General features: G+C 41.1%; 1 protein-coding gene across 5 annotated transcripts in view; it reads right to left on the minus strand.

The window, feature by feature from the left end:
• The window catches only part of TLN2 (talin 2), a 142,519-nt gene extending 120,262 nt beyond the window's left edge, over positions 1 to 22,257 (minus strand). For 2 of the 5 annotated variants that reach the window (XM_059858122.1, XM_059858120.1), the window contains exons 1-2: positions 21,813 to 21,951; positions 17,711 to 17,839 (exon numbers count right to left, since the gene is read on the minus strand). The gene's annotated coding sequence lies outside the window, so the exon portion shown is untranslated. Of the gene's footprint in view, positions 1 to 17,710; positions 17,840 to 21,812; positions 21,952 to 22,122 lie in introns of those variants that run through there. The other 3 variants (XM_059858121.1, XM_059858123.1, XM_059858124.1) reach the window with 3 other exon arrangements.
• Between the last annotated feature and the right edge of the window lie 5,581 nt (positions 22,258 to 27,838).

Genomic DNA, 27,838 nt, shown 5'->3' on the forward strand with positions numbered 1-27,838 from the left:
CCCTCACAAGCCAAAAAACCAAGTTGGGAAGCTCTGCATGAACAGTAACTTTATTGTTGGATTGACAATGCAGTGGAGATTGGCTTCATTTGGGTTTCCCCCTCTGTAGGACAGGCCATTTTATTATACTCTGTCGTCCTCCTTAAAAGCTAGCATATAATTAAGCCTTTAAAAAAATTAATCTTGAAGCTTTTAAGAGTTACTCTACATAAATACATAGTCAGATAAGGAAAGAAAGTATATGATACTTTTTTTCCCTTAGTTGTTTTCAAATCTGGAACAGCAGAGGCAAAACCTCCTGGCAATAGTTGTGACCATTGATGAATACATAGTAGCAGCCCCGAGTACCAGAAAGGAATATCAGCAGGGCAGTAAGCAGCTGAAACCACCTTCAGGGGTGAAAGCTCCAGTAAGTCCAAGTGTTTGCACTTCAAAATCAAGTCAGTATTCAGACAATTAAATATAACTAATATTGAGAATCAACTGTACTGACATAAGAAAGCCATGCAAGTGGAGACAGGAATGGCAGTGGGAGAACAAAATTAATTTTATTTACACTTGGATGTTCTTGTGCCTAAAAATGGCCTCAAAGTACTGGGGAAGGTAAATCACCATGCCAATCTACATTAAGAGAGAAAAAGAAGAACAGAAATTAAAAAGTTGAAATACATGTCAGATGATGAAGAAACCTTCATTTCCAGAGCAAGATAACTGATGAGAGAATCTATTGATGTCTTCAAAGGGAGAAGTGCAGCTTCTCATCACATTTTGACTGAAGGATTTTTATGTTTCTGCCTCTTCTCATAGTAAATTGAGGCAATGATAAAAAATAATCCAGCATTTCCCTTACCTGAACAATGACAGTATAAAATCCCAGCAACAAAAACCAGGGTTTTTCAGTTCAGGTATTTCTCCAGAACCCAATTATTGCAGCATGACAGATGTTTGGAATACTATGCAGTGTTTATTATGGCACTCCCAGCAAGGAGAACCTAATGAATTGCTCAGAAAGCCCCAAATGTTTTCATTGTTTTTGCTAGAACAATTATTTCAGTAACCATTCTCTTAATTTTCCATTCCTCTACAGATAACACCACCTCTTCCAGAGTAGTTGTTCAAAATACAATATTCCTAGTTTTATCCACAACTTTACAACAACAAAAAGCACAAATCAGCAAAGGCACCCAAGTAGTCCCCTGAAGCTGCTGATGAGGGACCCAGCCTCAGGGGTCTGAAGTAAGAGATGGAGTGATACATTCAGCTGTTCATCAGAGAAAACACACACTGATGATGACACAGTTTGCATGTGCCTAAACCAGAAAGGCCTTTCAGCATACCTGCTAAAGCTCCAGCTACAGAGGTGGCCAAGAGGGGAACCAGAAAAGGACAAGGCAAAAGAACTCACTAACCATGAGAACAGTGGGGAAATGAAGTCAGCTGCTACAGCTACAGTGCTTCAGTTCCTGAAGCCAGCTCAGACATCCAGGCAGAAATACCAGACTCTGCCAGAAATGCCACCTATCAAGACACTCCCTGGGCATTTAGAAGGAATGCTGCTCGGATGACACGACTTGTTTCCAAACTAAGCAACTGTAACAAAATGTACTACAACACAAATCTTCCTATGTATTTACCATGTACCAGTGTACAAATAACTCCTGTGAATAACTCACATGCCAAGAACATTGAGATGAGGTGGAACAACACATAGACATGGTGTCCTGTCAAAGACAAAAGTTCCTCATGGCAAACTCCAGACTGTCAAATTGAATCTGATCACACTGCTATTTTGAATACTTTATAGTGTTCCTCCTCCTCTTGATACAATTTTATAGGTTATGCAGTCAAATACTTTCCCTAAGATGGTAAGACTGTAGAGAAGATAGATACATTCAGATACTACTTCCACTCTTTTTTTCATTTAATATTTGAAGGGATGCAGATGTAAGATACAGTTCTAAGATAGCAGTGCCTAAACTTTGATTACTGATCAGCTAAGGCTAAGAATAAAAGCTAAGAATAAAATAAATGCTGGCACTATCCACTTGTTTTGCCAGGTTTCTTAAAGCACACACAGCATCACTCTGACTAGTGCTATCTGGCTTTGAGGTATGTAAAGCACTAAATGCCAGTAAAATATTCCCCCACACCATTGTACTTATTGGTTCCTTCCTGCCAATCTGGGATCTCTGAATAATGGAACAGCTCTACAGGACAGTCTAACAGCAAGCAACAGATGTTAACTCACATCAGAGCACTGTTGTGGGGAGAAAAACATTTCAAATACTTTACCCAAGCTAAGAGGTTCGTGAAAGAAACAGCACGTTATGACACTGCTTTTCAAAATGACAGACACACCAAGCCAAATAACAGAAAAACTTGAATAACTTGACTTGTGGCAGCAAAGCAACCACGTTTCAGTCCTTCAGAGTAAAGTTAATAACAAACTGGGGCAGCTCAAATTGCAGAACTGAGCTGGAATGACCTGACAGCAGCAACTGCTGTCCAAACACACATGAGCTATAGCAAACCTACAGCGTTTGATCAATGCTTCCAAGAAAGTCCATATTAGAGATGTGTGGAGAAGAAAGAACCTCTTGATAGAAATCATGGCACTGCAAATATTTAAATTATCACCCAACACTTACTTGTAGACAAGCTATCTTAATTTTCAAGATATCTGTGATAAAATTCTACAGCAAATCAGCAACGCTTCAAGCAGTGACAGTTTCTGAACCCAGCTTCTCTTTAAATGTCATTTGTCCTCACTGACACGCATGAACCTGAAGGCCAAAGTCTGAGGCTGTCAAAAACTACAATATTTTTGCCAAATCATAACAGAGTACCTTTATGAAATGCCAAGTTTTACATATTTCTAAAAATCCCATATTTCATTCTCATGCAACTCATCAATTCAGCATTGACATATTTAGGCTAAACCTCACACAGCAAACTAAGCAAAGAAATTACACTAGAGCCAGTAGAGTAAATATTGCAATTCAAAAAGGGTTTTTTAGTCTTTCTGAGTGTTAAAACATTGATTCTAAAATGTTAATTTGAGAATAAATCTATCTTATACAACTAAAGTGCTTTTACATGCACCTCATCTCCCTTTCAAATCACTAAAATTCACATTACGAAAGTCTAACAAATGCTTCTTACTTTAATACTTGCCCTTGAGACTTTCAACATGTTCACAAAGTTAAAAGAATTGCAATGTTTTAAACAGGACTTAGAAGCTGCTGGTGGTGTTATCCAGTGATGCAAACACAAAAGCAACCCTACACAGGCATGCAGATACACTGCCTACCCTTTAGTCCTGACTGGTTTCACTACTCCCAACCTCAGTAATGAACATGCCATCACAATATGTTGTTAGAGGCTGCAAGCATTCATTTAAAAGTGCTTAACTTCTCACCAAAAAAAAAAAAATTATCTAGGAAATGAAGTCATTTGTTGGTCTTGAAACTCCAGCAGCTGTCACTGCCACTCACTGCAGTGCTGTTGCTCATCCAGGCAGTACAGCCAGACGTTCCAAAAGACATCAGATACTCCCAGCATGAGCACCTGCCCTCCTGCCCTTCAATTCACTACTCTACACCTACTGAGGGCAATGTCCAAAACTTAATAGAAAATACTAGCATGTGGCCCTTTGATTAAAAGAAAATCAAGTGCATCAATAGCTTTCCTCCAGTTTTAAGGCTCAGTAGAAAGTACTTCATAAACATGTACAATTTATTTTAAATCATTTCATCTAAAGAGTTTACAGATAAGGGCAATGCTAATCTTACTTAAGAAAACTGAAGCCATGCCAGAAATAACTAGGGATTCAAAACAAACCTACACTATAATCTATAGTTAGGTATCTATCTTACCCAAGTCCTTACTGGAATGATCCTCTGCCTGTTGCCACCAGCAACTTCACTTTATTTAAGAATTGCTGAGCTGTCAGGGATATTAGTGAGAAAGCACCTCAAACATCAAATGCCAGGGTGAATTCTGATGTCTCAGCACTGCAACTGTAAGACTTCAGCAATCCACTGGATGGGAACTTGGGAGAACACAACACAGCCAGCACTGCTGTAGCACTGGGTGAACTTGCTGCACTCTTGGGGAGTTTTTACAAGACTAGCTGTTCCCAAACTAGGAAATTACAATCCCTGTATGTTTGAGATACAGAATGTACTATTATGCTACAAAATTCCACAATGAATACTCAGAGATGCCTTCTCCTGTGTATGTAGTGCCTGTTGCAGATCAGGAATCAGCAACGACTTGTAGTCAATCTGCACTTCAATACCAGCAGCACACTGTAAGCAGAGCAGAATTCACTCTTTTTCTATGACATCTGGGTTGAATGAAAAGATGCTTCTGTCTGTGCATGTCCAAGTCCCTGCAGTTGTGAGTAAAAACTACTGCTCAGACCCAGCTTTCAAATGGTTACATAGTCAGGGAAAGAATACATTGCCAAGGCACTGGATAGAAGTAAGCTGTCACTCAAAAAAACCATCAGAGCCCTCTCAGATGGAGCACACAAAACTGATTCCATTTCCATGCACTTCAGCCTGTTAATTACATTTCACACATCCTCCCAGACTGATACCTACACAAATATTCTGGTCCTTCAAAAACAAAAATGTAAGAAAAAGCTGATGGCAGTTAATACTTCTAAATCTGATGATCTAAATTAGCCCAAAACTATCCTTGTCTCAGAAGATTGTTAAAGTCCTGTCAAGACAGCTATACCTTACTAACAGGCACACATCCCACAATCTTCTTCACTTTCACACAGGACAAAATACTCAATTTATGCATGGAACATGTAAACAATGGCCTTGGTTGCAACAGAATAGCTTTGCAAAGAGAAGCAGATGAAGCTGAGCACCTTTCTTCATGTATTGAAGAGCACAGAAAACCCCACAACTGTAGCTGTTTCTTAATCTCAACAACTGAAAGTACAATCACCACTCATAACCTACTTGTGTCAATCATAGAGAAGCTGAACCAGACAAATCTGGTTTTAGTTTGTCTGACATGAGCAAAAGGATGGAAAAGGATTGACATGAGCCCATAACAGATGATGTTTTTCAAACCAATTCTACCTTCACCCACAGTTTTGTTGTCTTGTTTTGAGAAATGACATAAAACTACTACTTATGTCAAATCAATTTAACTAGCACTTGAAGTCAGAGGCCAAGCCTGCTTTCATTCTCCCTTCAACACTAGGTTATAGTGATGTACAAAATAATGGAATATCACTAATTATGGCCTGCCATGCACTTAACAGATACAGAGCTTTTTACACTGCTTTACAGGAGCTGTTCTTCCACACAATCCACCAGAAACCTTTGAATAGGAATCCTCTTGTCCAGTGGCACTACTTGCAAGATCAAGTATAAACCATTTAATCCTATTTTAAATGATCAAATGCTTCCTGCCAAGACATTCACATAATTGCAGAGTTGAAGATATAAATAGTGTGACTTGAAGGTGGGGTGTAAACTGGACACCAATACTAACCTGCATTTGGCCAAAAATGTATTTTAATAAGCTAACTGATCAGCTGGTGAGATACACAACATATATAATTAAATGGTTGAGAACAGGTGGCAACTGTAGTATCAAATTAGGGTATATCTTCACTAACACTCTATAGAACTGATTTTTAAAACTATTTTTAAATCTGGTCTTAAAGAAAGAACACACATCAAAACATGACTAAGATATTTTGCTGGTTACTTCAAGGGCTTTCCTTTCACAACAGTACAAGAACCACAGCCCTCTAAAAGAAAGCCAAAGAAAAGGGGATGCCCTTCAAGCTATCAAATCCACAAGATTTTCTTTCTTCAAGTTTCAGGCACAGTAGTGTTTTACCATTAACAGCTTCTCCTGATTCAATAGAGCCCTAAGGAAAACATGTGACACACAAATTAGCACATGGGCTCTGTTTCAATACATATTGCGGCATCTCTAACTCCACTAACTAAAAAAGAAACCAAAAGGACTTGTACCAGAGCAATGTTACCTGCTTGTGACCTCAAGCACACAGTTTTTGGATGCAACTACATTTGTTGCAGAGGGCTGGAAGTCACAGTGCACGCATTTTAAGACATGGCTTTAACCAAAATAGAAAGCCATGAATGGGGCTTGACAGCAGGGGAATCCCCTTCCTTTTCACTGCTATTTATAACTGAAGGCAAGTAAGGTCATTTCCAATTTAACAGACAGTTCTTAAAGCAACTTCTTCTGCAGGGAAGGGGAAAAAAAAATGAAAGGTACAAGTATTCCAAACACAACATCCTTAGGCTTCATCTGCCAGCAACACACTGACCATTTCTACAACACAAATTAGTAACAGTCAACATTTAGTGTTCTGTGGAGAACATTTATTTGAATGCCAAATGCAGTGAACTTGGAAGCACCTGGCACTGAAACAAGGAGTAAACAAGGAAAACTAATACTAGCTTTCCCACAGCTTTTCAGCTGAAAGAAAGACTACATTTTGCATTGGTTGGGCTCATTTGACAATTTGGTTTGGCTGCAAGTCTGCTCCATCAAGCAGACTTCACTCCTCAGAAAGAATTTCTTTCAAAAGCAATTTCCAGTTTCTAGCACAACCAAAAAAACATGCTCAAACTGATATACAACATTATTTGCTTTCACACAACTAAAGTATCAAAACACACAGTTGATTAAAACTTCTGTTTCACTGTTAGGCAGAATCTCTCCTAACACTGTCATTTAAACTTAAAATAATGAACATAAGAATGCTTTCAAACTTTGAAAGTTCAGGAGAAGAACACTGGAAGTCAACCAAATGTTCTGTTAATACACTGTCCAAAGAGTTTTCAGCCCCATCTCCATCAAGCAGATAGATATTGTACTAGAGTCCACTTCAGCTACTGATTTCAGGAAAAACTGAAGGGTGGTCAGCAAAGCAGTGAACCCCATCAAGAAGCTTGTTAACCCCATCAAGAAGCTTGTTGTAGATGTTTCTGCACATAAGAGACTGTAAAAGAGTTTTTTGCACTGTTGGATGAGCCAGGGATTCATCACAGCCACAACAATCAGTGGGGAGCTCTGCATTCTCTTTGATCACTTGAAGCAGAAAACACTCTTTGGAACCACATTTACCAGAGTACCTGATACAGAAAACTGATGAGAATTCTGTTCTTGAAAGTTGGCATTAAAAGTCTCACTCCTGATGAAAGGCTGTCATAAACTAACAGCATACCACTGTAACATGAAATGAAACAAAAGGGTTTCCAGCACATGAAATGATACTAACTGTTGATGAGATTCTCTTTCAAACATGGCTCAAAAGTAGAATCCAGATTAGGGACCAGAAGTTTGACACTAGTTGAATCAGCATCCTCCTGTGTAGAGTTAACACGCCCCAAGTCTTTTAAAAACTGCGTTTAAGAAAAAAAAAAAGACAAGTCACCAAGATCAGCACCTCCAGCCTCCCAGTATTTTCTGTGTGCACCACCACACACTGCCTGTCACACCCACAGCAAGGGCAGATTCCTCACTGCTGTGCAAACAACTGCTGCACGTCTAAATCCCAGCCCTTCATGGGCTGTGATGGCAGCATTTATGCAAGATTCAATAAACATCAGTACATGAATAAGACCCCTATTTTCACAGAGAATAGACAATCTGAGAAGAAAACAGCTTTAATGACAATTGCTCAATATGGATGATGTGCTTTTTGAGGCTGGAATAAAGTTTGTTACTTGGTAACAAACATTTCTTGCAAGATTTGGAATTAGATATTTGTTGCCAAACATATCCCACACTTAAAAACAAGGGTTCTCTTTAGTGTTAGCAGCAGGCAACTGGAAAAGATGTTCCCTATTACAAGCAGCTGAGGAGGAACCAAAGAACAGCTAGTGTCTGTCCTGTAACCTGACAGTCTTAAAACAAAGAACTGCTTCTTACAGAGGGCAAGTGGTAGCTGGACACAGGAAATTATTTTTATGGTATTCATCCCAAGTGCTGAAACCCAGACCTTGCTAGAGGGACACTCTTTTCCCCTCAAAGTCTTAATTTTAATAAAATAGGATTATCTCTTCTCAGAATAGAAAGATGGAATTCAAACTCTAGCAATGTTTAGAACAATGAGGGTTTGCTATGCAGGCAGACACCTTCCAAGCAATGACCTCTTTACTCCCCCAGGCTGTACAGGCAGCTGGCAAGTGTTTCAGTAATGCTTCACAGCAGCAGTTTGGGGGGAAAAAAATACCCAAAAATCTGGGGTATGGGGAGGAGTGAGGCAGCACAAACTGAAGAACCAAATCCAATAACCAAGACTGAAGGAGCTCAGTTTTGAGTTTTAGGATAAAGAGTAACAGAACATAACCGATATTGGATCTATTTTAACTTCAAGAATGCATAATGCAGCACACCCAAATGGACTGCTCACATTGCAGGTGCAAGCTGCTGAGCAAGATCTTTCCACTTTCTCTATTTAGCCATTAGAAACAAACAAGTAACTTAAAACCATGCACTTAACAGTTCATCTTTGTTTTAATTTTAACCAAACTTCTAAATTGTCAAACCCTAAACAAGGTACAAGCAGAGAGCAAGCCACAATCTAAAAACCTATTTACAACCTATTTACTTCTTCAAGCCCAAGTGTCACTAATGCTTAGGAAGCTGGAATAAACTTAAGTTACATGTCACTGCAAGTTGGGGTCAGTTACAACACTGAGTACAAAAAGATAAATATATCCCTGGGGAACTGGAACATTTCCAATTTTTCTTGAATTGCTGCCAACTTTTTGGCTTTTATTTTTAATAATGCAACAATTGGAATATATTAGTCCTTTTTCTCCGAAAAAATATATACTTTTGCAAATGAGGAAACGACTTTTCACACTGCTACTAATACTGGTGTGCAACATCCATTCCCTCAGTTCCTCAAGTATCATCGGAATACACCAATTCAGATTTGTTATTTCTATCATGCTTAGTGAGTATATGAAACATTATTGGAGAATGGCATGAGAAAGAAAGGGTAGAAGGATGCAAGTTTAATAAAGCTACAGACTCAAGCTGTAGGTCAGAATATGCCTTCCAAGTCAGTATTTCAAATTACATTTTCAAACCAAACTTGACATTTCAGGAACTGAATTTGCTGAGACAAAGTTACTTTCCCCTTGCCCATCCAGGTTTCTGCCTTGCCCTTTGTCAGAGCAATTAACGTGCCTATAATGCTTCTGAGAAGGGTCAAATCCTGATTGCTTAGCCATGTCTGCATATGCAATGCAAGGAAAAAACCATTCCCCCAGGCTCTCTGTAAATTGCACTGTTTGTGGCTGCTGAGGCCTTCAGTATGTAACTGCATACCCACAGCCCATATGACTACCCAGCTCTGACAGCCAAAAGCCACAGAGCCCACAGAGGGGCTCCATGCTGAGGGAAAGCATGAAATGACAGGAGAACTTGGCTTTCAACTATCAAACCCTTTTTTCTCCAAAAGAAAATGCAGAAAAAAAAAAAAAAAGGATGCCAGTAATTTATTGATGCTGGGTATGTCACTTCATTCTTCCCTAAGAGAACGCTACAGAAATAGCTCAGATTTCAATTCAATGTCCAGACACTTTGTCACTGAAGCATAAAGACTGGTCCTTGTTTCTGACTCACAATAAGTATGCTAAAGCACTCAAAATCAACAGCACATACTCCTGGGTCTATTTATCCTTGCAAAGTCAAACAAACCATCTCGAAGTTAAATGATTTGCACCTTTCAAAATGAATGTATATTTATTCTTTCTGACCATCAGCACTAAATAAGTGAATTTATTTTGATGTGAGGGTTGAATTATAGTAAGTAATCAACTGCCAAAGCCACAGGCTGTATTGGTACTCATTTAGACAGATGTGACACATCATATGTGCTTATTTTGCAGACACAGGCCCTCAGAGCTTTTCCTCCTCATCCTCAGATTTCAATAGTGCTTCAATGACTTTGCCTCCGTGAATAACTGAAAATCTGATCTCAGTAAATTAGAAAATATCAAGTACATGCACCAGAAAGCACAGTGTCCCTATCTCATGAATAACTTACATTGCCTTCAAGTATAGTAACTGTCATACAGCAAGCTCATTCTTGTGACACTTTATGGAGGCAGCCCAGAGTACTATTTATAAGATTCTTTTCAAGTAGTTTGCAAAGTGTAATTCATCTCTGTAGACCTCCTCAAAGGCTTCCTATTGTTTTTTCACTTGAACACTACCACAGTGTCTCTCTTGTGATTACAAACCTGGGGTTTATGTTCTCTATTGTATATAGTTTTCTATTCTGCCTGAAGAAACACTTTTTGCCACTGTAAGCCTGAATCCATAGGGCCTAGGAGTAACCTAGAGCCCTAGGAAGCCAAATATCATTTCCTTAGTTTTCAAGATCCCATGGTCACCATGGAGACCTAAGCTCAATTTTGCATTTCCATCTTGTATGTCTGTTAAGGACACCTTAAAAAACAAAGCAGTCACATCGGTATCTCAGCAGGACAAAATTTGAAACAACGGCTCAGAAAATGCAACCAGCTGGTTCAATGTGAGAACTTCTTCCACATTAACACATACCTCAGAGATCTGGAAGCGGGCAAACCTTCTCCAGCCTACACATTGCTTTATGTAGGACTAAGCTTAAGTTCCTATGTATTTGGAATCATTAAACGGCAGACGTTAAAGCAAGACATCGGAGCATGCATGGGAAAAGCAGAACATGTGTGAGAAAACAACTTTTTTTCAATTCAAGGATTTCAAAGCTGAGTACTGGGAAGTACCTTTTCTCGACTACCTGCTAAGCACTCTCTCAAATACTCAACACTGTTCCTTTGTTCAGTTGCAGGAAACAACTACTGCAAGACTTATCAAACAAGCCAAGAACAGACATTTAGAAACCAGCAGTATAAACAAATTAAGTTGCAGCACCCTGCAGACTTTGCCACAGAATCTCAGAACAGTTAAACATATCAAGTTATTTCTTCCAGCTCAAGGAACCAAACTCTTCTACAATAAATACTTGCTCTGAGGGCTTTAGTTCCTTATTCATTCTGCTAGGCAGATCCATTATTTGCACTATAACACCTATGTTAGAGAGCCTTAAGCACACTCAGTCTTCATTCCCCTTCAGTGAGCTATCAGCCACTGGCCACTTCGTGCTGAACAGGTCATTTAAAGCTTCCCATGATAGAGAATGCATGATAGTACTTCTCTATCATGCAAAGCTTTACAGTACTTTGACAAAGCAGGTAACAAAAGGATGCTGGAACTGCAAGAGGTCTTAACTAAAGAGGGGATTTAGAGAACTCTTAGTCAGGATTTCTGCCTTCCACACATCACTAGAGCTTTTTCGCTGAACACAGGTTCTATGTTAACAACCCCGTGCACCCCTAAACTGTGGGACTTGCACCAAGATCTGCATCCCACTTTCATGTCTGCTGTTTCCAAGACATACACTATAAACTAGAGTATGCCTAACAATGACCCAGATCCACCTGTTTACATTCTTCACCAAGCATGATAATGTTTTTTTCATGCACATAGCTCAGTTTAACCCCATTTTCCAACAGATGCATGGTAAAGAAAGGGGGTGCTGCCATGAAAGCAGCTCTAACAACAAGAACCTAGAAGAGATGCCTAGACTGGCTGGCCTTACTTGCCCCAACTCCTCCACCCCACGTGCAGCTGTTTCATCACCCAATGGTCACTCACACCAACCTAAACACAAGATTGTCTCTGGCCCAGTCAAAAGGCAGCATTCCAACAGCTACTGACAAGACAGCCACACTCCTCAAGCAAGCCTGATTATACAAATACTAGTCTTTCATTAGCCTATTACTTATAAAGAAGCATTTTCCTATTGCTTTGTTGAATGTCCCGTGAACGTTGCCAGAAGAAAGCTTTTCTAATTCTAAGCTACTTGGAGATATCTAAAGTATGAACTGCATAGATGCAAATGGCAACTCCTAACAAGCACAAGTATCTGAAGCATCTGTAGACTGACCAGGAAGAAGCAAAACCTCTACTAAACACTAGAGACCCAGAAGGAAGACAAATTCCACTTGTAAAAGTCTCCAGCACCCTGATTCACTCATCACATATCATGAAAGAGTTAGATCTCACAGAATACATGGAAAGAAAAACATGCCAAATAAAAGAAAGTTAAATTAATGAGATCTTACAGAACAACTCAAATTCAGAAGGAAACAGCAAAACTACTGAAGATATCAGAACAAGTGTTGATACAAAACACAGCTATTCTGTAAGGTCTGTTTCTGTGATGACATGGTTGCTTTCTGTATCTGGTCATAATAACATAAAGAGTATTTGACAAGCAGTAATATAGTTCTGGTTAAAATAATGAGAGGTAAACATGAAGCAAGAAATTTGGCATGAGTCAAATTAGTCCAGAAAAAAAAAGACAAAACCAATTAGTCAATACACACCACTAGAAACCTTCAGTCTTTACAAAGCTGTAACTGCAGCTTGCAGAAAAGCATTTTAAAATACTTTTTCTCATTTTTCTCTCTATTCTATAATTTTCTGTCCTCGTTCTACCTTTCTTCCCTTGCTTTTCAGTGTCTTGTAAACAACTTCTAAAAGCAACTCCCTGCTTTATCTTCTCTTTCTACCCAAAACACAATTATCTGCAATCCCACCTTGCTTTTGCATCTTCCTCAGGGCAAAAATTGTATTTCACTCCTTGGCAGCTACAGAAAGATGAGCTGTACAAGAAAAGATACACTTTTTGGGTGGGTACCAAGACAGTACTGGTGCTTGATAGCAGATGTTTTGCAGGTACTTGGAATTTATCTGCTGTAGCCTCAGGCAGGATGGGAACTACACTATGTTGGTTGCCAGAAGAATTGCTGCCCCCTCCTTACAAGTCCCAGGAGCAAAGAGAACCAGAAGGAACAAAACTCATCAAAAAAAACCCTTCCATTATTTAGGAATGCTTATTTCTAAAAGTTTAACTGGCGCAACCTAAGACCACAATTAATAAAGGCATGCTAATAGAAATTTGCATGCTGTCACAACACATGTGGACTAGGTAACTAAATAGCCTCTTCTCAGGTATGGTAACATGAGACAAGTGAAGGCAAGGAACTCTAACCAGGGAAATACACAAATGGTTTTGGGCCTTTAGGGCCCTCTACAGCTGGACATCTTGCTAAAATCACCTCTGATCCTGAAGACTCTGAAGTGCTACTATGTCAAATACACAGATGCCAAGACTGATCTCCTTTTTGTTTCAAAATCCATAGTCAGCAACAGCTGACTTCCTATTCCCAGTAAAAGCTACTTGTCACACAAATTATGAGGTAAAATCAACAATCTAATCAGATCTGACAAAAAGTTGGCCAAAAAAAATTGGAATTATTATTATAACTATTTGAAATACGGATTTTCATCATCAATTATGAAACTCACGCTAAACATTTTGCTTTGAGATATTAGATAATGATAATATGAAGCCATCATGATTAGCAAGACATTTAAAAATTAAGTACCCAGTGAGGTGAGGACAAATCCTTACAATTTCTTCAAGTCATGTGATACTTAATATAGTACTTCACTTAAAAAAACCCTGAACTCAATGGCAAATCTTCAAAAGCCTTTTTTAAGGTTTCTCACTTTATAGCAGAAGAGACAAAGGCATGTAGCATGGGAGACCATTTGGTCTTCCTACTTCAGTAAAAAATGGCTGAAATAATGCATGGAAGACAATATGGCATTCCTTTGTCAGCAAATACTGCTGGAAGACTGGAGGAAACAAGAATTAGAACAAATTATGCAGTGTAGGAGGTGTGCAACACTGTTGGCTGACCTTACAGATGTTTCTTACATGCCTCATGTTAGGGCATATGCTGGATTGTTCCACCAGTGAAAAACACTGGGAACTTCTCTTTTGTGAGGCTCTCCAGGAATGATTTATTGGAGTAAACTCAACAGCAAATTATTTCTTTAATAGAAGCAATATTTTATGAGAAAACTGTGCAAGTGTACACTTATGTGATGTTATCTGTAACCTTTACACTGGAATCCTTTTCTTTTTTATTTCAGTTAAAGCAGTCACTCCATAACCACACACAATTCTTTCACTGCATCATTCACAGATTAACACAGCAATGCTGGAGTGTACCAAGGAGTGCACCAAGTGCTCAGGCTGTAATTGATTACATAATTTTATAAAAATAAGAGCTTCAAGCAGTAGAATACCTTGTAACAAGATGGGAAGTGACCACAAAATTCTAACTCCCACAGTAAGTTTTGCTAGTTATCTTGTGGCAAAGGGCCTAAAAGAGCTGTCACACTTAATGACACACCATGTGTTCTTTCCTTCAAAGGCAACTGTTCAAAACTGCCTGTTCTTTTCTGTGCTGACAAGGGGCTGTCTGCACTATCCTACCTGCTAGATATTTTCAAATAAATACACACCCCTAAGGTGTCCCTTGAAGGTGAAGCTGACAGCCTGTTTTAATAGGGAGCAAGAGGGTAACTGCTTTCCTAAAGAAACTCACTTCACAGAAATTGTTTTGAAAACAGATGTTTGCAAATGTTTCCACTGAAAGAACTTCTATAAAAACCTCTGAAACTGTACATAATTTCCCAAACTTGAAAACCTTTTTAAAAACCCCAACACTATTTAAAAATCTTCCAAAAGAAGTGCTTGAGGAAAAGAGAAGAATGCAACATCTTCCTATTAGCCTGGAAGAAAAACTGATTGACATCAGGGAAGGTGGAAATTTAATAGATGAATCCCACAAAGAATCTCTGCATAGTTAGTGTATGGGAATGGAAAATTAGTATCATTATTTAGTAAGCACCAACAATGCACTTCCTCCACTTGGATCTGCCTTTGTGAGGCATCTTATTTGGCTTGGAAAGTCATTAAAACCAAGTACTGAAATCAACTGAACCAAGAACCAGCCCTTAAAATGGCTGTATACAAGTGATGAACCAACATTTTAAAAAAGTTTTGAGAGGCACATTCAATCACATAGCTTTCACTAAGTGATGCTTTAATGAAAGTAACAAATGGGTTTTGTTAAAAAATAAAACATTCTATTTGTGTTCTCTTTTATTAATTTCTAATTTTTGTGTATGTTCTGTAATGTGTATAATAATAGTTGAGTCATTTGTGTGCAAATTATGAAAAATGTATATATTTCTAGTTAGTGTGTGTGCTCACAAACCTTTTACTGATAAGGGTGTGAGATCAAAAAAAAAACCAAATCTTTCTAAACCATTGCCTTAAATGACCTGGTAGGCTGGCAATATTACCCCAGAGAAGTTAAGGCAATGGCTGATGATACTAAGATCCACATAGAAAAACAGAGCTTTGTGTTTAGTTTTCAACCTAAAATGCTAGAGGATTTCTACCCTCACACACAGATGGCATTTGTAACACTTCAAACTGCAATTTACCCCAGAAAAGGAATTATAATAGCGTTGATGCAAGAAGACATTGTTCCCACACAGATATTCACACTCATTACTGAGCCACTTTCATAGCCTGGCCTTACAGTGGCTCCTGTACTGGTGTGCTTGATTTCTCAGGCCACATCCACCCTTCCTCCTGCTTGCAGGCTTCCTTGATCTGTGTTGAACAACCCCCAGGTGCATAACTGCTGCATAAGCAGCTCACCTTAACCTCACATTTGTACCACAATCAAAGTGTTTTTCTGCCTCACCTCTTCATCACCATAGCCCTGCCATTCCCTTGGGAGAGGTATTACAGAGTCAGCTAAAGCTCTGACATGAAAACTCCAAAAATACATTCTCTGCCTAGGACAGAAAGAATATATTTTCACTCATTTATACACCACCTGTGATCCATTGGAACTGCCCCCTTAGATGTCCAGGTCCACTACATACAAAGCCCTCATTCAAAACTTATTATATTCCCCCCCCCCCCCCCATGTCTGGATTTGTTCTGTACTTAATCCATAGTCTGGTCTGCCCAAGCTCACAAGGCAAAGTTAACTACTTTCTTCACAGCTTCTGCTCTTCTGTACACACACCTACACTGATCAGCTGCTTTTAAGTCTCGTTAGTATCACAGGGCAGCTGAACAGACAACTCAGCAAACAACCAGGCTTATCTGGACCTTACTCAAAACTGCAAACACAGCCACCAATTGTTTTTTAACTAAAAAACCCCAAATACTCCTCAGAGTTGGTACATACTACATCTTGAGTTCTTGCCTGAGGTCTGTACATCCTTAACTATTGCAAATAAATGTCCAAAGAGTACTTTAAACATCACAGAGTGATCTCATTTCCCACAGCCTTTGCTTTTTTCAACTGAAGCCGGATACTGATCTCTTCCCCCCCGTACCAGTGCCTTTAGTGATACCCTGACCCAGGAGACACCACTGGTTCCTTCTGTTTGACCCTGCATGCTGGCTGTGCAGCAATGACTCCCACTCAACCCTTTCCCCAGGGAGTTCAGACATGCCCTTGCCAACAGGTATGTCCTTATACCACAACAAAAAACCATCGAAGGAAATCTTGCAGTCACAAATGACAAAGAATTACAAGAATTACTGAAATTGCAAGCAACAGTAAACTGAAATATTCAAGTCAGACCTCCTGATTTCACTTATTCATATATTCATTCATAGACCCATTGCTAAATTTTGATTGTCATGTTATCTAAACATATTCATTGGGTCTAAGGATGATGCCCATCAGTCCTACACCACCATCACATTCCTGAGACCATCCCCCCTACTATCAGAGGTCTTCTCTTAAACAGGCACCATCACTTCTATCAGACATTGACAATCTGTCTTTCCTGCTGCTGTTCTGTCTGCAAAGCACCAATTCACCATTTCCTGCTACACAGCACTTGGCACATATAAATTGAACTAAGGTAAAAGGTACTCCCTGTAAATTACTTTAAGCCTAATTTATGTTTCCAGCTGAACAAATTCAAGCCAGCAATTTTTGGAACTGTTTTATGCTTATACTTACGTCATCTATACACAAAGCTTAAACCTTATATTCCAGAAAAATCAGAACTTTCCTGACAATACAGAACATGACTGAAACCAAGCCATGGGATAGGCTGGACTTGAGGCTGCTGAGACAGAGTTACTTACCACAGTACAGATATCAACTCTCAAGAAATGTAAAGAGAGATCATTATATGAAAATAAACAATATGCAATAAGAAAAGGATTACACAACTGAAGACAATGCCATTGTTTAGGAGGCTCTCACACCACTACACCAAATACTTCAGCAAAAACTAAACTCTTCTACAGATTAGAGCAACAAACCTACCACAGCTGGCAAATGTAAATTGTTATTCAACTCGCAAAAGTAATCAGTCCATGTAGTACCACTGAGTCTTTATCATCTCAATTGTTATTTGCTGTGATTTAAAAGCCTGAGGGTCCGCTGATTGTTCTGGGTTATATGTCACTTTTCCACAAAAATAAGAAATCTCAACCTTACAAAAGTTGTCACAGACAAAGATACAAGGTCCACTTACAAATCGCTTCAGACCATACTTTCTTCCTGCTGCCTGAACACAGAAAGATGAGCTACCTACTGAGAATGAAAGGAAGGCAGTTTCAAGTGCCAGCCTGGCCCATCTTGGCAGGAAATCAACTGGTTGCTGCCAAGTAAAGGCACTACAAGTAAGTCAGCACAGTAATACTGTAAAGATATTTTAAGACAAGACTTACTGTTGTATAGTCACCCTTGTGAAGTCAGTCAGTGCATTTTCTAGCTTTATGAAGACGCTTGAGTAAAAAGGTGCTGGAGCTTTGAGAATCGAGGGGGTGGATCTCTGGGGATGAAATTCCAGCTTGCAACTGGAAGTGGAAAACATCAAAATGTTATCACAATTGCTTGAAGTATGCAGGCTAATTCAAACCCAATTCCAAGATAAGCATGTGTGTGCATAGCACACCCAGGCAAATGGTTCTCTGCCTACTGTGAAATGGGTTTTCAGCAGCATTAGCAGGGACAGAAAGCCACAAAACTCATTGTACACAGTTAAAAGTCTGGTGTTAAAACTAAGCACAGGGCTCCTCACCACCTTCTCAAACTCAAGCATTTCAGCCTCACTCCAAAGGTGGAAGAGACAAAAGGCACAACACTGAACACCAATCACACCCAGGATTGCACCACATGCTGTGAATCAGCACTTACACATCTAAGGAGCTCAGGCTACCTTCAAGGCATTCTTTGTGTAAAAGGAATAGACTGTTTAATCACAACAATAAAAATCAAGTATAAAGGAGCTTAAGACGCAGCATGATGTCCATAATCATAATCTCATCCACTGAGTTGCAAAACCCGAGATTATTTTGCTTAACATAGCCCCTGGAAGTTGTAAGATAAACTACTCTGAAAAAAACCCTCTGCTTTATCATTTGCATCTTCTTTGCCCCAATTTTTTTCCAGTTCAATTTACTGTTTATTTATCTAATCATATGTAGTCAAAAGCAGAACCCCAGAAGCAAAAACCTGCATTCTCCTTCAGGACTACCTAACACTGCAACTTCCACCTCCAATTGTCCCAACTGAAGTGCTGAAATCCAAAAGTAAACAAATGAAACATAACACAGCATTATTAAGACAGCCTCCTTCCATGTGCAACAACACCCAACATTTTGCTTGCTGTTCTCAATTTGCATCAGCAATCTATTGTCTGTAGAAGCATGCATAAGCAGACTTGCCAAAAAATTTTAAAGATTCAAAAGCAGGGAGGAGAAAAGAATTTCTGAAAGCTGGTACAGTGGTCTGTAAAGACATTCACACTTCTTCCCTAATTAGGGCCTGGTGCAAAGGCAGCATCTGGAAAACACTGCTTAGCAAGAAACTTCTCATATTAAAAAAAAAATAATAATATCAAGATGCCTACATATTTGGCAGCTTACCAAAATCTCCAAAGGTCAGATAGGACTGGCAGCTGAGAATCAACTCAAATGGTGTTTTCAGTACCCTAATGCTAAAATTATGGATTGTAGGGATACTTCAACAAATGGTATTGCTCATATTTCATGAACATACAATATTGATAACCCAACAGTTATCTGACACTACAATGCCACAAAAAGGAATGGAGGTGAGAGGTTTGAACTCCTGTCTAGATGTGGTAACTAATTACATACTGCCACTTTTGCAAACCATCTAGACTGCATTTGCACAGGTTTACTAGATACATATCATGTATACAAGCATATAAAGTGACAATCCAAATATTAATGCATCAGAACATCCCTGCTATGTGCAACCAAACCTTTGTAGAAACAATACCAAATGAAAGTTTTCACAGCAAAGCTTAAACTGCATGAGACTTGGAAGTTATGTCACAGCTAGACAGTTCTTTCAAGCCCACTTCTCCCACTCCAAAATAAGACTGGGATTCTAATGTAGTGGTGCTTTGTACTGATAGTTATATTTACAACTGTAGATGGATTTCCTAATAAAAGTAAAATCTAGTCATTGCATTAGCTGTCAAATGATGAAAGAAGTCTAAGCAAAACTGTAAAAACAAACCAAGCTCAGAGTAAAATTACTAAATCCTCTGCAGTTCAAATGCAAGTTCATCTTCCTCAATATTGCCTACTTGTAACCAATCTCTCCATCACACCATAAAACCTCTCACCCTCTCAGGCACTACTACAGTGCAATGGCAATGTTTCAAACCAACTTAAATTAGGCTGTACCACATTCCATTACATGATATCATGCAACAGATGTTACTCCAAAAACACAAAGGACAATTATTCAGGATAAACTCCTGTAATCTGAATGGTAAAATGAATGGGTATCCCATATGAAATGGCTATAGACTTTATCTAACTTTATACTGAGATTCAGAACTTGAATATTATTTAAGTTTGCCATAGTTAATCCACTTAGAATGGCAACCAGAAACAAGAAATATTCTTATCTTACATAAGCTCAATAATTTTGTCACTAATATAGAAGCTAGAATTCCACTTAACCCTTTAGTTCTGCAGTGACCAGTGAGTTAAATGAGGCATTAGGAAACTCAAATGAAATGCTTCCAAAATCAAGAGGCACTTCCCTTCTCTCCCCAGCTGTGTGATAACCTTGAATCTCCCTTGAAAATGTCACATTATGAAAATTAAAGCAGGATGGTAGTTCAGCCAACTTAACTCACAGTTAACTTGTCTAACAGCTGTTCTGTTGGAAGCATGGCTGACCATTATGCCATAGAGATATGAAAGCTTTTCATTTGCTACATTTCGCAAGGTATTTTTAATGAACACTGGCAGCTTGCATTCCTACTTAAAACACACTGCCATAAACATACAAATAAGTCATGTTTTACTCAAGCAAGAGTAATCTCAAATATGTTACTTCTTTGTTTTTAAATCATAGGGACATTGTTTCATGGCCATTGGGCTCTTCTGAGAACACAGAACTCCTCAATGCCTCTAAGTAACATACTTCCAAAACCAGAACTGCCTTGAAATTTAATATTTCAAAGGCTCAAACTTTGCTCCAAAATATAGGTCTACAAGATAAACTTTAAAAATATTTGGAGGGAAGTGGACAATTGTTTAATCTGACGAGAGGCATTTTCAATCAATGAACATTCCCATAATCTTCCTAACTAGACGTCATAGCAGCATTTTAACACGCAAAAAGTGAAGCCTAAAAGAAAAAAAACCTAAAACGAAATGGCTGGTCAGCAGAACAAAAGCACTATAGAAGGTGAGCATAAAGCCAGCAGAGGCCCCAGCTCTCAGTAAGGTGTTCCCACGCAGTGACACTGCGCCGGGCTCTCCAGACATACGAATGCAAGGCTGCACGCAGAGACAGATATCTGCTAGGAAGGCATGGGAGAAACAGCGGCACCGGGGCACACAGGAGAAGCCCAGCCGGGACGCGCGCGGACAGCCTCGCACTCAGGGAGGTTTTGCGCTTGGCTTATCCCTAGACACGAAGCCTCACCGGGACAGGTATAGCCCGGAGCGCTGGACCCTTGCGCGGCCCAGGCCGGCCCGGAGAACAGCGAGGCTGCGGAGCAGCCGCCCACCCATCCCCGTCTGCGCTGCGCAGGGGCGGCCGCGTCCTTCCCTCCCCTCCGGGATGGCCCTACGGGACCGCCCTGCGCCCCGCTTCCAACGCGAGCCGTTCCACCGCTCCCGGGGGAAGATGCGGACGGAGACACAGAGAGATAGATACAGATCCACGCATATGCAGACGCGGCAGGATCGTCCTTGGGAGGTCGTCACTTCACCACGTATTGCGAAAAGGTTTTTTCTACATCACGGTCGGCAATAGCGCCCAACAGCGAACAGCTCCGTTCCGCGGGCAAACACAGCTCCGACCCGGCCAAACACAGCTCCCCCAAGCATGATGCGAGGGGCCGGCCGACCCAGCACCTGCCTCCTATTCCAGCCCTCCACGGCACAGGGAAACCCCGAAAGACCGCTGTTCCCCTCTCATCCCGGCCCGGCTCCTGACGAACGATAGGTGAGCCGAGGCCGCTCTCCCCTTCCCGGGGCTCAGCCCGCACGGCACTGGGCCGGGCTGTTGCTGTCCTCCCTGGAACTAGCAACTTGTTGGGCAGGCAGCGCTGCCCGCGGGCGAGCCTGCACGGGCGAAGCAGGGAGCGGCGAGCGGCGGCTGCTGCCGCTCGGAGGCAGCCCGCATCGAGAGCCCCGCGGCAGCCGAGCGGCTCCGCGCTCCCGCCGCTCAGCCCCGCGCCGAGTCTTCCCCCTCTCGGCAGCTCCGCACAGACCACACGCTCTATGCAATGTGCAACGGCGGGGCAGGACGAGGGTCCTCGCGGGCTCCTACCGGGAACGCTGTTACTGTAGCATTGCGGAGCGCCTAAGCCCCGCCGCTCTCTCGCTTCCTTCTTTCCCCCCGCTCGCCTCTTGCCCGCTCCCGCCGGCTCCACCGCCGCCGCCGCCCGCAGCCGCCGCCGCTGCGGACTCCAGGCGCAGACCCCCGGCGGGGAGGGCAGGAAGCGCGTCATCACTCCGGGCCGCTCCACCGCCCTCCGCCCGGCCCGGCCCGCCGCGAGGGACCCGCGGCTCCCGCCCCGCGCCCGGAGACCGGCGGGAGCAGAGCCCGCCTCACCTGAGGGCTCGGAGCTCCCCCTTACCTGGGCCTGAGAGAGACGCACCTCCGCCGGCCGCAGCCCTCACCCAGGCGGTGAGGTAGCGTGGTTCTTGCTCTGCCCGCCCGGCACCACGGCGGCCAGGGCACGGCAGCTCCTCGGGGGAAGAAGAAGGAGGAGGAGAAAACCCGGAGCAGCCCCTCGGAGAAGGGAAAGACCCCGCAGGGCGAGGAAGGGCAGGGCAGGACCCACCGCCTGCGGGGCCGCTGTGGGGGCACGAGGCGCCCCTCAGGCGGCGCGCGGGGCCGCGCGTGCGAGCGGAGCCGCGGCAGGGACGGGAGCGGAGCGGCCGAAAGGCGAGGGCGCGGCCGCAGGTGCGGAGAGCAGCCCCCGCCGCCCGCCGAGCGTGTCTGCCAAGCGCTTACAAACCACGGAATCCATTAGGGTGGAAAAGACCACTGAGGTAACCGAGTTCCAGCTTAAGACCGAACACCACCTTGTCAAACAGAGCGTGGCACTGAGTGGTGCCAGACGTTTCTTGAACATCTCTAGAGATGGTGACTCCACCATCTCTCTGGGCAGCCCATTCCCATCACTAATCACCCTCTATGTGGAGAAATTCCTCCTAAAGTCCCACAAAAACCTCCACTGACATAGTTTAAGACTATGTCCTCTTCTCCTTCTGGTTATCTGGGAAAATAACCCGACGGCCCTTGCTGCAGCCTCCTTTTAGGGAATTGTGAAGTGATAAAGTCACACCTGAGTCTCCTCCCAGCACCTGTGCTCCAGACCTCTCCCCTGCAGTATTCCCCTTCTCTATACCCACTCGAGCACCTCAACATCCTCTCGGAATGGAGGGGCCCAGAACAGGACACATCTCGAGGTGTGCCCCCAGCAGTGCACAGCACAGGGGAAGAATCACACCCCTTCTCCTGCTGGCCACACCATTTCTGACACAAGCCAGGGTCCAACACCAGCAACAAAAAAACTGCTGTAGCAGCAAAGGAGACTCAGGGCTTCACTCACACAGCTTGTATCATTTGAACAGTTCTAACACTGTTAGAGTCGTGTAAATGCTTTTCACACCAATATGTAGATACAAATAGGAGAAAATAAATACCTGCTCCAGCTTAGGTCCCTTACATGAATTAGTGCCATGTATACTTGGGCCTCTGTAAAACTGCAAAAGTCGAAAATCATGCACTTAAAATAATTTCACCTGATTTAGCTGAAGTACAGTCAGTAGTAAATACTTTTTACTTGTAACCAGCTTAAAAGAGCTGCATCAACATACGGCTGGTTTTGCCTTTCAGAGTAATCTTGCTCCAACAAATTAACTTTAAGACATGAAACTCACAATGCATGGTGACAGTCCAGCAGTTAAACAGCTTGTATCAATGCACTTGGTGGGCAGTCCAGAGGTATAAAACCCAACCAGATTATTTTATACACCCACCCTACAGAATTAAAAGCATCACAATTTCAACAGGTTGTCTTTTCCTGCCACCCAGTTACCCTGAGCTGTGCCAGCTTTATCAGACTAGAGGTGTCTGCTCTATTAACTAAAATAGAGGCCACACAGGATTTGTCTTATAACTTGCCAATACTTGACAATATTATGAGTTTTACAAATGAGTTATTGTTATCATCTGTTACTAAAGAGTTACTATCCAACCAGTTATTAAAAGAAGTGATAGCTAAAGTATTTCTTTGTGGTTTGGAGGCACTTTTGCACATGTAAGTTACCTGTGAGCAGCCATAATATTTACATAAAGAGCAGTTTGGGGTGTTTTGGTTTGTTGGCTTTTTTGTTTGGTTTGGGTGTTTTCCTGGCCTTTTACTACCATGATGATAAGCTTCCAACAATGTGGTTTTCCCTGGTTAAGCTACAACTTTAACTTCCCTTTAAAAAAATGCATAATGATGTATTTCATTCTTCTCTTCATGCAGTATTATTCTATCTCCTGGCTGCAATAGTGCATCAAGAGAAACTTCTTGTACACCATGAGTATTCTTGATGGCATTATCTTTTTCTGCCTTCACTTTTAAACCTTTTCCTAACCCAGGTGTTCTCTTACATAGTAACATGCAAGGCCACAATTCCAGTCTCAGTTGCCCTTGTCATTTCTGTGTTTTTCTGTTTCCTCTCAGCTCACAGGAAGGCTGTTTAAATCTCTGTGCTGCATTGACCTCCAAATAACTTCTTTGAAATGTCTGCAAAGAGATTTCAGCAAAATGTCAGTAAAAGTGCCCCCCAGTCCCAAAGAACAAAATTTCACTACAATGTGGAGTGCAATGTCAAAACCAGGCTCCCCTCTGTCATTTCTGTGTCTTGCTCCTCCCAATACATCTGTGTGTCTGGACACATTTACTGTTTCCCTTTGTGCCCAGCTCGTGACTTGCTTTGGGGCAAACCAGCTGTTTTTTTCCCCCCTATGTGTGCATCATGTCAAATACAAGGTGGTCTGAGCCCATACCTGCATTCTACAGTAAGAATCCTTGATAAAACTAATGCAATAAAAAAGGAGGTAGTCTGTCAATCTGTCATGTGAAGATTCAGCTTTTGTCATTTCAGTAACAATTCTAGGCTTATTTGTGTTCAGAGAATACTTTGAAATTAAGGCATTCTATTGGACACCTGACTTCACTTCTAAAGTTGTTTTTTTCCTGCCATCCCAGCTATTCTAACATTTTATCTTTCTATCTTATTACCAAACTCCAGAACTTTAGGGTAGGTGTGTTTTATCAGAGAAAGAATACAACAATCTAATGTCCTTCTTCAAAGTGGGTGTGGTGTGTGAACCCACATCAGGGATGTCTCCAGTGGTTTTCCTCTCCCACAGGTCAGGAGACAGACATTAAATGATCTCCCAAAAGAGTCATGAAGCACCCTCCCAAACTATCCCTAAATGCTGTCATACTTGTCATACTTGCTCACAGCCCTCTGGTAATCCTGGCACTGCAACTACTTTAGCATTCTGGCCCTCAAAATATCCTGTGGATGAGAGCAGCACTGGCATATGTACTGATGTTTTGGGTGAACCAGTCTGTGTGCAGTCAAGTATATAATAAACAATTTTCTCATCTGTCATGTCAAATACATTTTAAATCACTGTCTCAGAACAAGTCCATTAAAATGAAGCCTAAATCATACCCAAGCCTGTAAACTAGATTCTCTGTGTGTGACAATTTTAATAATTACACTGGATAGCTTAGAAAGCTGTATTGAAGACATTTATAAAAGTGACCTTTATAATAAGTCAGATTTATCCTTGGTAAGCAATACTAAGCAAAGCTCAGCACTGCCAGTATTGCTTTAGCATTGCAGGTGGGGATGGTTCTGGGTGGTCTCGCAGCCCTCAATGGCCCTGACCAACTTCACCTGGGGCCTCCACCCACACCCCTGCCCACGTGGCCCTGGTGCTCAATATAAAATCAGTCCTGGGCCTGGAGCTTTTTGGCTGTGCTTTGTTGGTGTGAGTTTTTGTAGAAATTTGGGGTTTTTGTTGCATTTTTTTTCTGTCCTGGTTGCTGTCTTGTAGCTCTTGTTTTTGTACTGTAGGGTGGCTTCTGGGGTTTTTTGTTTTACTGGGAGTAGTTTTGGCTGGGTTGTTGTTTTTTTTCCTTTCTTAAAATCCTTGGACTAGTCTAGGGAATATTGCAGTTTCTTGGTATAACTAGTTCTGGTATTCTACCAGTCTTACTGGGAAGTTTCTGTGGGGACCCAGTCCAGGTTTGTGGTGCTAATTCAGATGGGTTCTTTTTGTTCTGTCCCCTTCTACTTACGATAAACAAGTGGATTGTAATCTAGACTTTATATTTTTGAAGTTGTGACTTTATAGTTTGAAATGTTTTCTTTGCTCTTCTTGATACCTATTTAGGTGTTCATAGAAAGGCTATTAATTTCTTTAGGGTTTTTGTACTTTTCTTTGGATCATTATTACTTTATGCTTTTCAAAGTCCATTGGAGTCCTCTCCAATGTCTTTTTAGCTTTACTTTGTGAATCCACTTAGCTCTTTAGCTGATCTCTGCTATTCTGATACTGAGCTGATTAATTTCTAATTGGTATTTGTATTTAAGCTTTTTGTTTTCTCATTGAGCCCCTCTTTACTAGCTGAATTTATTGACAATGGAGCATATCTTCAGATTATTCCCATCATTCTGGATTGGAAAAGAAATTATATTTCTCTTTTGTGGGGGTTATATCTGCAAAAAATGTACCAGTTATTTCTAAATGAGAAAACAAATGTATAGGGCTGACACTATTGGTAAGGAACACTCTTATACTTCCAAGACTGCAGAAAACAAAGAGGGTGTTTTGGTACCTAAACTTCAAGGGAACAGCTACAAGAGAATTAAGGCTAGGATTTTAATTCAGATCTAGTTACACAGAAAATATCAGTCCTAGCAAAGTTAAAGGGACACAGGTTTGGTGGTGTGGGAGGTCAGGACACTAAGAACCAGAGTGGGATCCCTCACAGTTGTGTCTGACACATGACCTGCCATGGCAGGATCACAAATTGGTCCTGTAGTCAATGTGTCTGGCTGCCCTTGAGCAGCCAGATTTTCTGGTTATTTGAATCATCAGAAAAATTCTGACTCCTTACCAGCAGTGTTTTCTGTCCCTCAGAATGCAACCCAAGTTGCCTTTTAGTTATACATGTCTGTGGCTTCTGATAAACACATTAACACTTCTGTTTGCAGCTGAGCTACATTCTGCTCTGATGAGCACTTCCAGGTTTTCAAGAGTGCTGTGAGAAGGATCAGAAAATGAACATGAGGGCTGTTGTTCACAAACCCACATCCATCTAGGTGATAATTCTCAATATGAACAGTAAGTAATAGAGTCTTTAATACAGGGATTCCTGAGTAGTACTGTACATGCTTTGCCAGGTTTGTTTTCAAAAACACCTACTGAATTAGTATTGATTTTTAGAAGTCTGACCCTCTCTTCTTTTCTTGACCATATCCAGAACATTAGGTTGCTGTACAAATTACATGAAAATACTTTATTGCAGTTTTAAAAACAGAATTCAGCCTTCTAAGTTGTTTGGCTATTACATGGCGTGATCCAAATTGGATGCGACTTGTATAGAATGATGCTGAACTTTTTGCTTTGTCTGAAATGCATATCATGCAGTAATAATGGGTATTTTTTCAATTGCCTGTATTTCCAGGATGCTGATAAAGCCCTGGAACAATGCCAGGTATTTTAGGGAATGCATTGCTGTTTCCCTGGCTCACCAGATGTTACAAGACATTAACTCCATTTCCGGAATGAAGAGTAATTTTTATTGTGTTTCTTTAACTAGGGTGATTCAGTGTTAGATAAAAATCTTTACCTTTAAAATGAGAGATGTTGTTAGCACCTTACCTAATACTACATTTTATCTAAATTATCTGTTTGCAGATGTGTAACTCCGTTTCCTTTTCCTTGTGTAATCTCCTTCAATGCATGGTGAGAACTGTGTCTCATTTTTATCAAGTTGTTCTATTGTTTGGAATTATTAGTTATTTATGATTTTTAGCAAATAAGTCTTTAAAAACAATGAAACACAGACTTGGAAGTATTTAAATGAATCCAACATGTGTATTGAATCTGTGTGGTACCAGAGGACATAACTGTAACTGACACAGGATTATTTCCTGCTGGAGTTTTGCCAAAGAAAAATTGGTGTAATTCTCACTATTCTTTATTGCAAGTCTCCTCTACTGTGTGTATTTAATGAAACAAACATCTGGGCCCATAGGGTAGGCTCC

The sequence above is a fragment of the Haemorhous mexicanus genome, chromosome 13 (genome assembly GCF_027477595.1).
Source record: "Haemorhous mexicanus isolate bHaeMex1 chromosome 13, bHaeMex1.pri, whole genome shotgun sequence".
Lineage (NCBI taxonomy): Eukaryota > Metazoa > Chordata > Aves > Passeriformes > Fringillidae > Haemorhous > Haemorhous mexicanus.